Source organism: Nannospalax galili, unplaced genomic scaffold (assembly GCF_000622305.1).
Source record: "Nannospalax galili isolate Female #2095 unplaced genomic scaffold, S.galili_v1.0 scaffold1177, whole genome shotgun sequence".
NCBI lineage: Eukaryota > Metazoa > Chordata > Mammalia > Rodentia > Spalacidae > Nannospalax > Nannospalax galili.
The window spans coordinates 218,625-229,631 of record NW_008340309.1 but is presented as its reverse complement, the minus strand read 5'-3'; positions in this window follow the sequence as shown (position 1 = coordinate 229,631).

Here is an 11,007-nt window from a genome sequence, read left to right as displayed (position 1 = left end):
TGCCAATGTCCAGAAACTGAAATATTTCTATTGAAACAATTCCATGAGTTTGCATAATAAATGTTCTGCAACTGTTCAAAACACAGGCCAAGTCACCAACAGCTCACACTGTTAACCTGAATGGAAGATGGTTCCTCCATCATTTGAGAGCAACTACCCAAGTTCCCATCAAGATGAAAGGCTGGAAGGATGGAAGGTCTCCACAGCTGTAAAATTCAGCATTTGTCAAAGGCCCAAGATAAAACTCACAAGTGACTCTACCTCAAGACAGGCTATATGAAGAATAACAGGTGTTCTGGCCAATTCTATGAAGGTTCAGAGTTAGGAAAAATTAAATAAATTTATGAAATTATTCAGTTATCCACAGCAATGATAAATTGACAAAGGACTAAAAAAAAAAAAAAGAAAAAGAAAAATAGGCTCACAATTTCCCACTTGATTCTATTGCTCACTCTATCCCCCCAAATTTCAGATTAAAAAGCCACACTTGACTACGTACCTCAAAATGTGCACATTTTAAGTGTGTTAAACTAGATAGAAAATAAATTTCTAAAGATCAGAATGCCTCAGCTCCTATTACGTTATTACGTAAAGCTAGGGATGGCAAACAGGAATATCTCAGCCCAGCTCACCACCGGGAGGACCCACGGAGCAAGAGCGAATCGCTAAGGTAACCAGACAGCAGAATGTAATTACCCAAATTGGAATTCAGCCAGGCTGTGCGGGTAATACCCACACTCTGTAGAAATGTCATAGACTCTTTTTAATAACCATGGCAATTTTCTTCCATAAACATGTATTAGCAGGACATATTACAACAAGAATAACATATTCTTGTTTTCTACATCCATGAATAGACACACAGCCAGAGTGAAGAAGACAGAATTTAAACCTCAGAAACATGATTATAAACTTGCTTAGCTACAATAGTCACTCTTGTTTCTAAATGTAATTTTTAAAAATATAGGAAAAGAGCCCCAGTGCCACATGTGCAGCAAATGCAGACGAAACAGAATTCAAACGAGGAATCTTACGGAACCACTGAAGAGTCGTACTAAATTCTTCATGTTGTTATTGCAGTGTGCATACGGGGTGTGCTGATTTTATCGGAGAGTCTAATGGCACATTTAGATGTGGTTACACACCCTGGACCAGAAACAAAACAAAGGAACTACCAAAATAAATAAATAAGAATAAATATTCAAAAATTTAAAATTGCAATATATGAGGTACAGGTACTTGTTCCCAGGAATAAACTTTGGTTTTCCTGGCTGAGTTGTTAAATAATCCAGTCAACAACTCGTGCAGAGCCGCCTACAGGAGCAGTCCTCATTGTTGGAGACGGCATGCTGATGAACATGGGGAAGGAGCCAGCAAAGCCTCAAGAGGTGAGAAGAGCCTAGTCACAAGACACCGGGAGGAGAGGATCGCCAATGCCCAGAAGGCAGGACCACAGGGAGCACCAAACCATGGCCCTGCGGGTACTTAGCAAGCAACGCTGGACCAGTACAGAAAGTGGCAGTGTTGTGGGAAATCTTGTTTTGTGTGAAACACTGTACCAGGTGCACATTTTGCCTCTTTCTTTCATGCGGTAGATTCTCAGTGTGTAGCAGAAAGGGGCTCCCAACTCACTCTAGACCAGAGCGTCACCTCAGCACAGCTGGCTCAGGGTTCAAATCTGTGTCACCACTCACCAGTCCAGTTTTCCAGTACAGAACACTCAACTTTTATGTCACTTCATTTCCCTCATCTGAAAAATCAGAACACTTTCTCTTCCGGGACTAATAGGGTTAGACAACAATGCTTATAGAGCACGGCACCCAGCGACACACATCACAACGGCTATGGTACCCATAATAACTTTCCCTAATGACACTGCATTAAAAGCTCTACTGTTGTGGGTCATCTTCAGCCTGCAGTGCTTACCTCCAAGCTGGCCGACTGCTTCCAGCTTCTCACCTCCTGCTGCCTATCCACCCTGGACAGCTATTACGTCTTTACAGACCTGGGATCCGTCACAGGAGCCATCAGGTCTCCAGCCTCTGACATGCCCCTTATTTTTCCCATACGCCAGGAGGCTGCAAGCTGGATGCAGTTCATTGTATTTCAACCTTACAATAAATTGTGGTGATTTTTTCACATTTGAGTTTGTGCGTCTTTAACACCCTTTTTCTTTGTCTGTTAATAAAGGACTGTGCTGTAAGCTGAAATAAATGCTTTTCTTCTCAAGTTGGTTTTGGTCAGTGTTTTTATCACAGCAATAGAAAGACACGAGAATGCTTCCTTTTCCTGAGTGCCAGGGAGGTAATCAAATTGCCTTTAGTTCTGGCTGTTTCTTCCTAGCCTGTGAGAGAACAGTTCATCACCAGAATACTGCCAGTGATACGTCAGCTGCATTTACAGTTACACATAACTGCCTTTATTTTTAAAACTTGCCAGACACTGACATGACAGAGCCTTCATAATAAGTTATGCTTTCGTACGAAGCAATATTTTTTCTAGACTGTAAGGAAAGCAGTGGTTTCTTCTTCACTTTCTGATTAGACAATTGTTCACTTCTTCCAACGATTTTCCCACTTTTTATTTTTTTTATTTTATGTGTACGTGTGTATTGCCTGCATGTAAGTAAGTGCACCCATGTCGTGCAATGCCCACAGAGGTCAGAACAGGCTGTTGGATCCCCTGGAACTGGAGTTACAGTTGTTAGCTGCCATGTGGGTGCTGGGATTCGAACCCAGGTCCTCTTCAAGAACAGTGTTCTTAATCACTGAGCCATCGCTCCAGCCCCTTACCCACTTCTTAAAGAATGCCAAACAGACAATGTTTATTATAAAGGTAATAAATATATAGTCTTGTTCTTAGTTTTTTTACATATATTACTTAATAGGCAAGTCTCATATTTCAATTCCATTAGAAACTCCTATAAAATTTAGCTCCAAAGTTGAAAATACAAAATGGAGGATTTCAGAATGGGCTCTTTATTGCTGCACAGCAGGTATACAAAGAATAGAAATTTGATTTCACTTGCAAATGAAACAAACTGGAGTCTGGCAGAAAAAATAGTAGATCTCAAATATCAAAGTTCACAACTAGCTTTTTTTATAAAGAATTTCATTCAAAGCTTTCCAACTAGTTCCTCTGTAAATGCAAAAGTTTTCTTCATGACGGACTCTCCCAAAACTTACCAGATCGCCTTATCAGATGACCACTAGACCAACCATCCTGAGTGACTTTGGGCAACTAACTTGTCTTCTCGATGTTGGCAACTGGCTCAAGTCCAGGAGAGCCAAGGAATGGTGACACAGAGACAGATCTGGTATTCTTCCCTAAAGGGTTCAAGTGCTGCTTATATGATTATGTACATTGCTCCTTTCTGCATAGTATTTTTATTTTATGTGTATAAGTGTATTTTCTACATGTACGTAAATGCACCTGTGTCATGCAATGCCCAAGGAGGTCAGAAGAGGGCATCAGATCCCCTGGAACTGGAGTTATGGATGGTTGTTAGCTGGCATGTAGTTGCTGGGACCTGAACCTGGGTCCTCTGCAAGAGCAGTCAGTGCTCCTAATCGCTGAGCCATCTCTCCAGCCCCTCATTTCATTTTCTTGAGACAGAGTTTCACTTGGTAGCCCAAGCTGTCTTCAAACTTGCAGCAATCCCCTGCCTCCACATATGTGTGCTGGGATTACAGACACGAGCCACCATACCTGACTCTTGTGCTTTTGTGACATTATTTTAAGTTGTTCTCCATGGGCCTTAGAAGATGCTTGCTGTGTTGAGTAGTCAGGGTAGAAGGTGAGGAACTGCATCGCTATGGACCAGGCTTTGGCCTTAGGTGGCTTAGAAATGGCTTTAATACTTTTTTTCAAGAACAATGGTAATTGTACTACAAGGTGCAATGTTTGCTTGAGTTGATTCTTAATATGCTAGAGCTGAGCAGCACCAGCCCTGAGAACTTGCTTTGATCTGTCTGCCTGATGACACTGGAGATGTGTCACCTCAGACAGAGGGCCTTTACTTCCTGATGTCTATGCACATGTCTCTGTTGCAGACGATGTTCTTGAACCACAGAACTGCAGTTTTATAACTCAAGCATATGAATTCTCTTTTCCCCTTTAAACTCCACTCAGAACTTAACTGTATTAGTCTGCCAGGTCTGTCATAGCAAGTCACCACTGACTGGGTGACTTAAACTGCAGAAATTTATTTTCCTACAATTTTGGAAGCTAGAAGTTCAATCAGGAAGGCCAGTTTCCCTGGGTGCCCCTCTGTTTGGCTTGAAGAGATGGCTACTGTTCCAGTGTGAGTCTGCTGACATAACAAAATGGAAAGATCATTTATAAAGTCCATCACTTTATCATTCACAGCAATGGATGTGGGAAGCCGAAGACTGAGGTGCCAGCAGGTACACAGTCTGGGGAGGGTCTTGTCCTCACAGCTGACCCTGCTGAATTGTCCTCAGGTGACGAAGTGCAAAAGCATAAGACAGGAGAGAATGCTGCATCCATGAACGGCAGGAGGCAGGAGAGCGAGGGGGCTCCCTTTGGTCCTTGTAGCCCTTCACCTCTCTGTCTGTGACACTGGCTATTGCGTTTGAACTTGGGGGCATTCAGATCACAGCAGCTGCCTTGTCCTGGTATCTTTACATGGTTTCATTTTGTGCATATTTGCCTCCAAATCTCCCCTTTCATCGTGTGTCTATGTATACATGGGTGCATGGGGGTGGGTTACGTGTGTTCAGGTGTAAAGCATATGAAGGCCAGGGGTCAATCTTGCATGTTATTCCTCTGAGCTATCTTGTTGATTTTTGAGATAGCATGTCTCACTGGAGCTCACCAAGCAGGCTTAGCTCACCAGCTAGGCTAGTTGGTCAGTGAGGCCAGGAGAGCCGACTGTCTCCAGCCCCACAGTGCTGCGACTGCAAGCATGCACCACCATGCCCAGCTTTTCCATATGATTTTTGGGAATTGAACTCAGGACCTCATGCATGGCAAGCCTCGACTGACTGAGCTACCTCACCAGCTCCTGATTATCCTCTTCTTATAAAGATCACTCTGTTATCGTATCAGGAATTTCATTTTCATTTAATTACCTTTTTAAAGACCCTATCTCTCAACATAGCCATATTCTGAGGAACTAGAGATTAAGACTTCAACACATGAATGGGGGTCAGTTAACATTTCAGACCAAAGAAAGCTTCTGAGGCCAAAGAGGCTAGAGGGTCCCCGGTCTATCCTCTGGGGGTCCCTGGTCTGTCCTCTGGGGGTCCCTGGTCTATCCTCTGATGGTCCCTGATCTATCCTCTGGGGGTCCCTGGTCTATCCTCTGATGGTCCCTGGTTTATCCGCTGGGGGTCCCTGGTCTATCTTCTGACAGCCCCTAGTCTATCCTCTGGAGGTCCCTGGTCTATCCTCTGATGGTCCCTGGTTTATCTGCTGGGGGTCCCTGGTCTATCCTCTGATGGTTCCTGATCTATCCTCTGGGGGTCCCTGGTCTATCCTCTGATGGTCCCTAGTCTATCTGCTGGGGGTCCCTGGTTTATCCTCTGATGGTCCCTGATCTATCCTCTGGGAGTCCCTGGTCTATCCTCTGGGGTGTCTCTTCAGCCAACCCTTCTTCTCCCATTCTTCTCACAAGGTGCATCTTGGGGACTGTGCTGGATGCTTTTAGTGTCAACTTGACACACCTGGGTTGAAGGAGCCTCAATTGGGGAATTTCCTCTATTGGACTGGCCTGTGGCCATGTCTGTGGGGCATCCTTCTTGACTGTTGAGTGATGTGGGAGGGCCCAGCCCACTGTGGGTGGTGCCACCCCTGGGCAGGTGGGCCTGTGTTGCATAAGAAAGCAGGCTGAGCAGGGACCAGGGGAGCAAGCCAGTAAGCAGCGATCCTCCATGGCTTGTGCTCCAGCTCCTGCCTCCAGGTTCCTGCCCTGAATTCCTACCTTGGTCTCCCTGATGAACTGTGACCTGGTAGATGTAAGATAAATAAACCCTCTCCTCCCCAAGTTGGTAGTGGTCAGAGTATTTTGTCAGAGCAATGAAGAGACAAACTAGAACAGGGACTTTCTAGAAATAACAGCTGCCAAGGGGAACTTCCCAGAAGCATTTGTCCCCCACATGTTCATAGAGGACGTCACACTGGGTCACATGATGTATAAAACAGCTGAGCAAGCCCCGTGTTCACAGAGCATCTATCTGTCAAGCACATTGTCATGTAACCTGCATGATGGCTGAGGTTGAAACACACTGGACTTGACTTCACACCCATGAGAGAGGCAGCGTGGGCTGTGGACCCAACAGGAAGGCCAGGCAGGAGCCCTGGATTTCTTTAGCTGCCCGACAATGGTATTAGGGCTCGAAGGAGGTCAAGATTAAGAAGCATTGAAATTGAAAAGTGCCACAAAGCACAGAGTATTATATTGGAAGTCGCCAAAGCCAGCACTCACAGTGTGGCAGTGTTCCTTCCCCTCGCTCCTGCAGGCTAATTGTCTATATTATTACACATCACCTCCTTAATCAAATTTCAATGTTCCACCTCCAGTTAATTGAAGACCCAGTAGCTGTAACCAAGTGGGACAGGTTATTACAAGTTTGATAATTTGAGGATTGATTACTTGAGTCTGAGATGACCTTTTGTTTTTCTAAAATGATCCCTTTATTATCGTTCATGTCGGGAAGTTTTAAATTCTCTGTGTTTCATTTTTGCCCACGGAATGGATGGTCTTCCTTTCAATACACTCCATGATCCCCGACTCCCTCCCTAGGACTTTAAAACTATTTTCCCACCTTCTGTTTAGTCAGGTCACCCTAACTAACCTAAACCTCTTTATGGAGATGTTGTTCTTACCTCCAACTTTGGAGATTCCAGTCTAAGGAACTCACAACTTCCTCCTGGGTCACCTACAGAAATGGCTGTTACTGACCACCGCCACCAGCTGCTCTTCCTCTTCCTTCAAACTCCCCTGCCTTCCGACAGCTTCTTTCCTTCCCTCTTGACGCACTGAAACGTGGCTGGGAAAACGTTATCCTCTCCCAGTCTGGCATATGTGAGGAAAAAGGCCTGGTGCTGCGTGGAGGTGCATTTGAGTCAGATTCACCCTGTGGTGGAGTTCAGAGTCATGTGAGGGAGACGAGCAGTCCTGGCAGCACAAGGTGGAAGGGAAAGGTGGTCAGCAGAGGCTGGAGGTGACGCTCTTTTTTGTCGCGGAACCAGGCACAGTACAGAAGATGAGATACTGGAGCTGGGTCTTAGAGAATTTCAGAAAAGGCCAAGAGATGAGTCAGGGCTCAGAGCCAGCCTAAGAGCTGGCATTCTGGAGGCCGAACTTCTGCAGGTGGAGGTGCTGGAAAGCACTGTGTGATGTAGGGAAGAGGCTTTGAATGGCAAGGGACCTCCCCAGTAGCAAGCCTGGCCCAGCCACTCAGCCCTGTCATGTCCTCCCTCCTCTGTGCCACAAGCCAGGAAGAAAAGACCCAAACAGAGCCTGTTTTAATGCATTAATGCCTCACCTTAAGATGAAGGCTGTAATGAGTCATCAGCCATTCTCCTACAAGAGAATAACCTGTTTATATACCTCTGGCCCATGTGAATTCTAAAGCAAAAACATTGTAAGAGAAATATCCCTATGAGCAAAATTCAATTCCATCTTTACCACCTTCACAATAGTGAGCTGACCAGCCTTTCCAATGGTTTCTTAAGAGAATGGGCTTGATCCTGGGCTCCTGGTCTAAACAACTGTCTCACAGCTCAGCTGACATCAATGGGCTCCGTGGTCCCCACCTGGCTGCATCCTCCTGATGCCTGGAGTCGATCCCCACATGACTGGGGGCTCGCACTGGCCATTCTCTTCACACCCTTCCCGGTCCTTCTTCCCCGTTCTTGTCCTTGTTAGTGTTTCAGCCGTTTCTCCACATCTTCCAGCTGCCTAAAATCCCAGAATCGCTTCCAAGTCACCTCATCTCTGATAACTTATCAACTCCCAAAGCCAATCAATTTTCATGTCGGCTTCTGTTGGGCCCTTTGTTCACAGTCTTTGAGCCTCGATCCCTGGGACAGTTTTCTCATGGCTTTTCCTGACTCTAATCCAACCCGAACCTGGCTGCCAACCTAATCTTCTTTAATATATCACTTCCGTCATGCTGACTCGCAGCTCGATAGTCTCCAATAGCTCCGTTCCAGATTCAACCCAAATACACTGAGAGCTCACTGGGAAATTCCACAGATGTTCTGTTCCCTGAGTGGTAGGTGTCATTATCACAGTAGTTCTGATGATGACGGTTGAGGTGCCAAAATTTAATGTGCCAGAGTCTGATAATTAGCAGACCAGGATTACAATCCAGCCCTGTGAACCCAGGTCTTCCTTTTGGCCTTAATAAGAGTTAGTAGCTCTTGAGCTCAGCTTTGAATAATCTCCATAATCTCTGTTTGCTTCATTTAACAAATTTAATTTTTTCTAACTACCCAGCATCGCCTTCCCCTGGGACCCAATCAATGGGACCTGCCTCATCCCTGCTCCCCGTGGCTTTCTTGGGGCACACTCTGGCCCTCCCCAACCTTTGAGGCTAAATGCTGTAAGTCCCACCAAGGGGTTGTGATGATGGCTCTGGCAAGGCCAGCCTTCTGCCGTGGAGTCCTCTGGCATTCGTGCTCTAGAACAGTGGCTCACAGCCTAAGGACAAGCCCCCTGGGATAGGACTGGGACGGGATGGTGTGTACTGACACACATCCTAAACTACGTGTCGCTCAGATGTGACTGCTGTTACTTTCTAAAAGTAAGTGGACACCATTGTGATAAAATAACAACATTATGTAATTCATGCTTGTCTTTTGTCACCATGTATTTTCCTAATTATAATCATTAAACATATAGCAAGAAGACCAAGGAGTTGGCTTAGGGGGTTAGCAAGTCTGCAATCCCTCCACCCAGAACTGGGGAGGCAGAGACAGGTGGATTCGCCTCGCCTAATTTGAGCAACAGCAATATCAGCAGTGAGAGACCTCATCTCACGAAGCAAGGTGGACAGTGCCTGAAGGGATGAAACTGAAGGTTGACCTCTGGCCTCCACACGCACACGCACATGCACATACATTCACACATGCACACGCATGCACATACACATAGCTCACAAAAGATTTAAAAAAACCAAACTATCAGCTATCCCCTGAAGTTTGTGAAGCAACTGACATTAAAAATGAATTGTTTATCTCAGCAAGGTTGGAGAACGCTGGTCTAAACACGTAAGTATGAACAATCTTCTGACCTGCATTGATGCACCCTTTAAGCTTGGAGCTTTTAAAGAGCTTCTTAGACTACACGGAGGCACTCAAGCTCAGTTCTGACCCTACAGTGCCTCACCTGGTCCTGAACACGTGATCGTACCCAACAAACGTTGCTGGCAAGCCCCTCTGCTAATAAAGGCAATGATCTGCTCAGTGAAACTGAGACTTGTTTACAGAGTGATAGCCCAGAAGAAAGGATAAGTCTAGAGCTACTGAACTCCAGGACACTGCAGTTCTCCACCCCTGGAGAGAAGGACCGTCCATCAAGGCCAGTCCTCATGTGTTTAGGTGAAAGCTCTGACTGGTACTCCGTATCGAAAAATAAGCAAATGTTACTTGATGGATCTGGATCCAGGACTACGGCTTCACTAGACTGCTCAGATGTTCCACTTCTGTGTGTAAAACAGACAAGGCAGTCAAAGAAATCGCTTGAATCCTCATGGTCACATGACATCAAAATCAAGGGATGGTAAGACACCTTGAGTCAATCGCTCAGCTTTCAATTCAATTAGATTACAATATTAAATCAAGGCCTCAGTAACAAGGCCTATCCATATACTGGCCACAGATATATAATACATGTACTTGAGTAGAGGGCTAAAGGACGATTCTAGACTCTGGCACAATAAGAGTCTCAAATGGCAGAATAATTATCCATTATGCAACATCATTAATGGATACAATTTTTCATAAAATAGATTCATCAAGTGATTGAAATGTACCCAGTTTTCAAATATTTTAAATACCTTGAATATATATGTCTTTATTTCCATTAAGCATTTGTTATTGAAAATAACTCTTCCTTCTGTTAACTGTGAAATCAGCAATTATTTTATACACGTATACAGCAGAGTTTTCTGTCCTCTACATTAAATGGCCCCAGATAGTATTCACTAGGAGTATTGTAGGATTAAAACCTTTATCCCACAAACAATTCCAGACTTAAAGTTGTGAAGTCCGTACATAAACTCCTCAGTGAACTTCCTCCATAGGATTAGTTTATATAGCTTCAATAGATCAATTCGGATTGGTACAGCACCACTAACTGAATGTCAGACTTCACTCAAATCTCACTGGTGGTTTTAGTATGTGCTTTTTCTGTTTGGATCTCAAAACAGAACCCCAGAATTGGTTTAATGTGTCCCTAGTCTCTCTCCTGATGAGTGACAGATCTTATTCTTCCCTGTCAGAATCCTGTTACTCTTGATGAGTACTGGCCAGTTATTTTGTAAAGTTCCCTTCGATTTTCTTGTCTTTTCTAACGAGTAAATTGAGGTTATGGGTGTTGGACCCTGTCCTTGGTCTATCTTACTGGGGACTCATACGATAAAATATCTTATTCCTGGTAACATTAAACCTAGTCAGGAGGTCTGATTTCCTTCTGTAGTTAATAAATATTTCTCTGATCTATGAACACCATTTTCCAACTCTTTCTTCAGAGTGAGACATCAGACATTAGTCCTTAGTTCTGTTTCTAGTACATTGTCTTTATAATCGATATAGGCTAAAAAATCAGGGGAAATGGTTTGATAGAATTCTCAAAACTTAAAAAAGTGGGCTCTCAACAAGTTTGTCATATACTTGTAAAGTCTCTTTTTGACACTGAGGCAGTTTTGTGGTTACAGCTCCATGCTTGGTTTGGGGGGTCTTCCCACGGAAGCTGTGTTGCTCAGAATTTAGTGGGTAGTCCTTACAAGTTGAGCACGCCCTTGAAGGGTCTCAGGG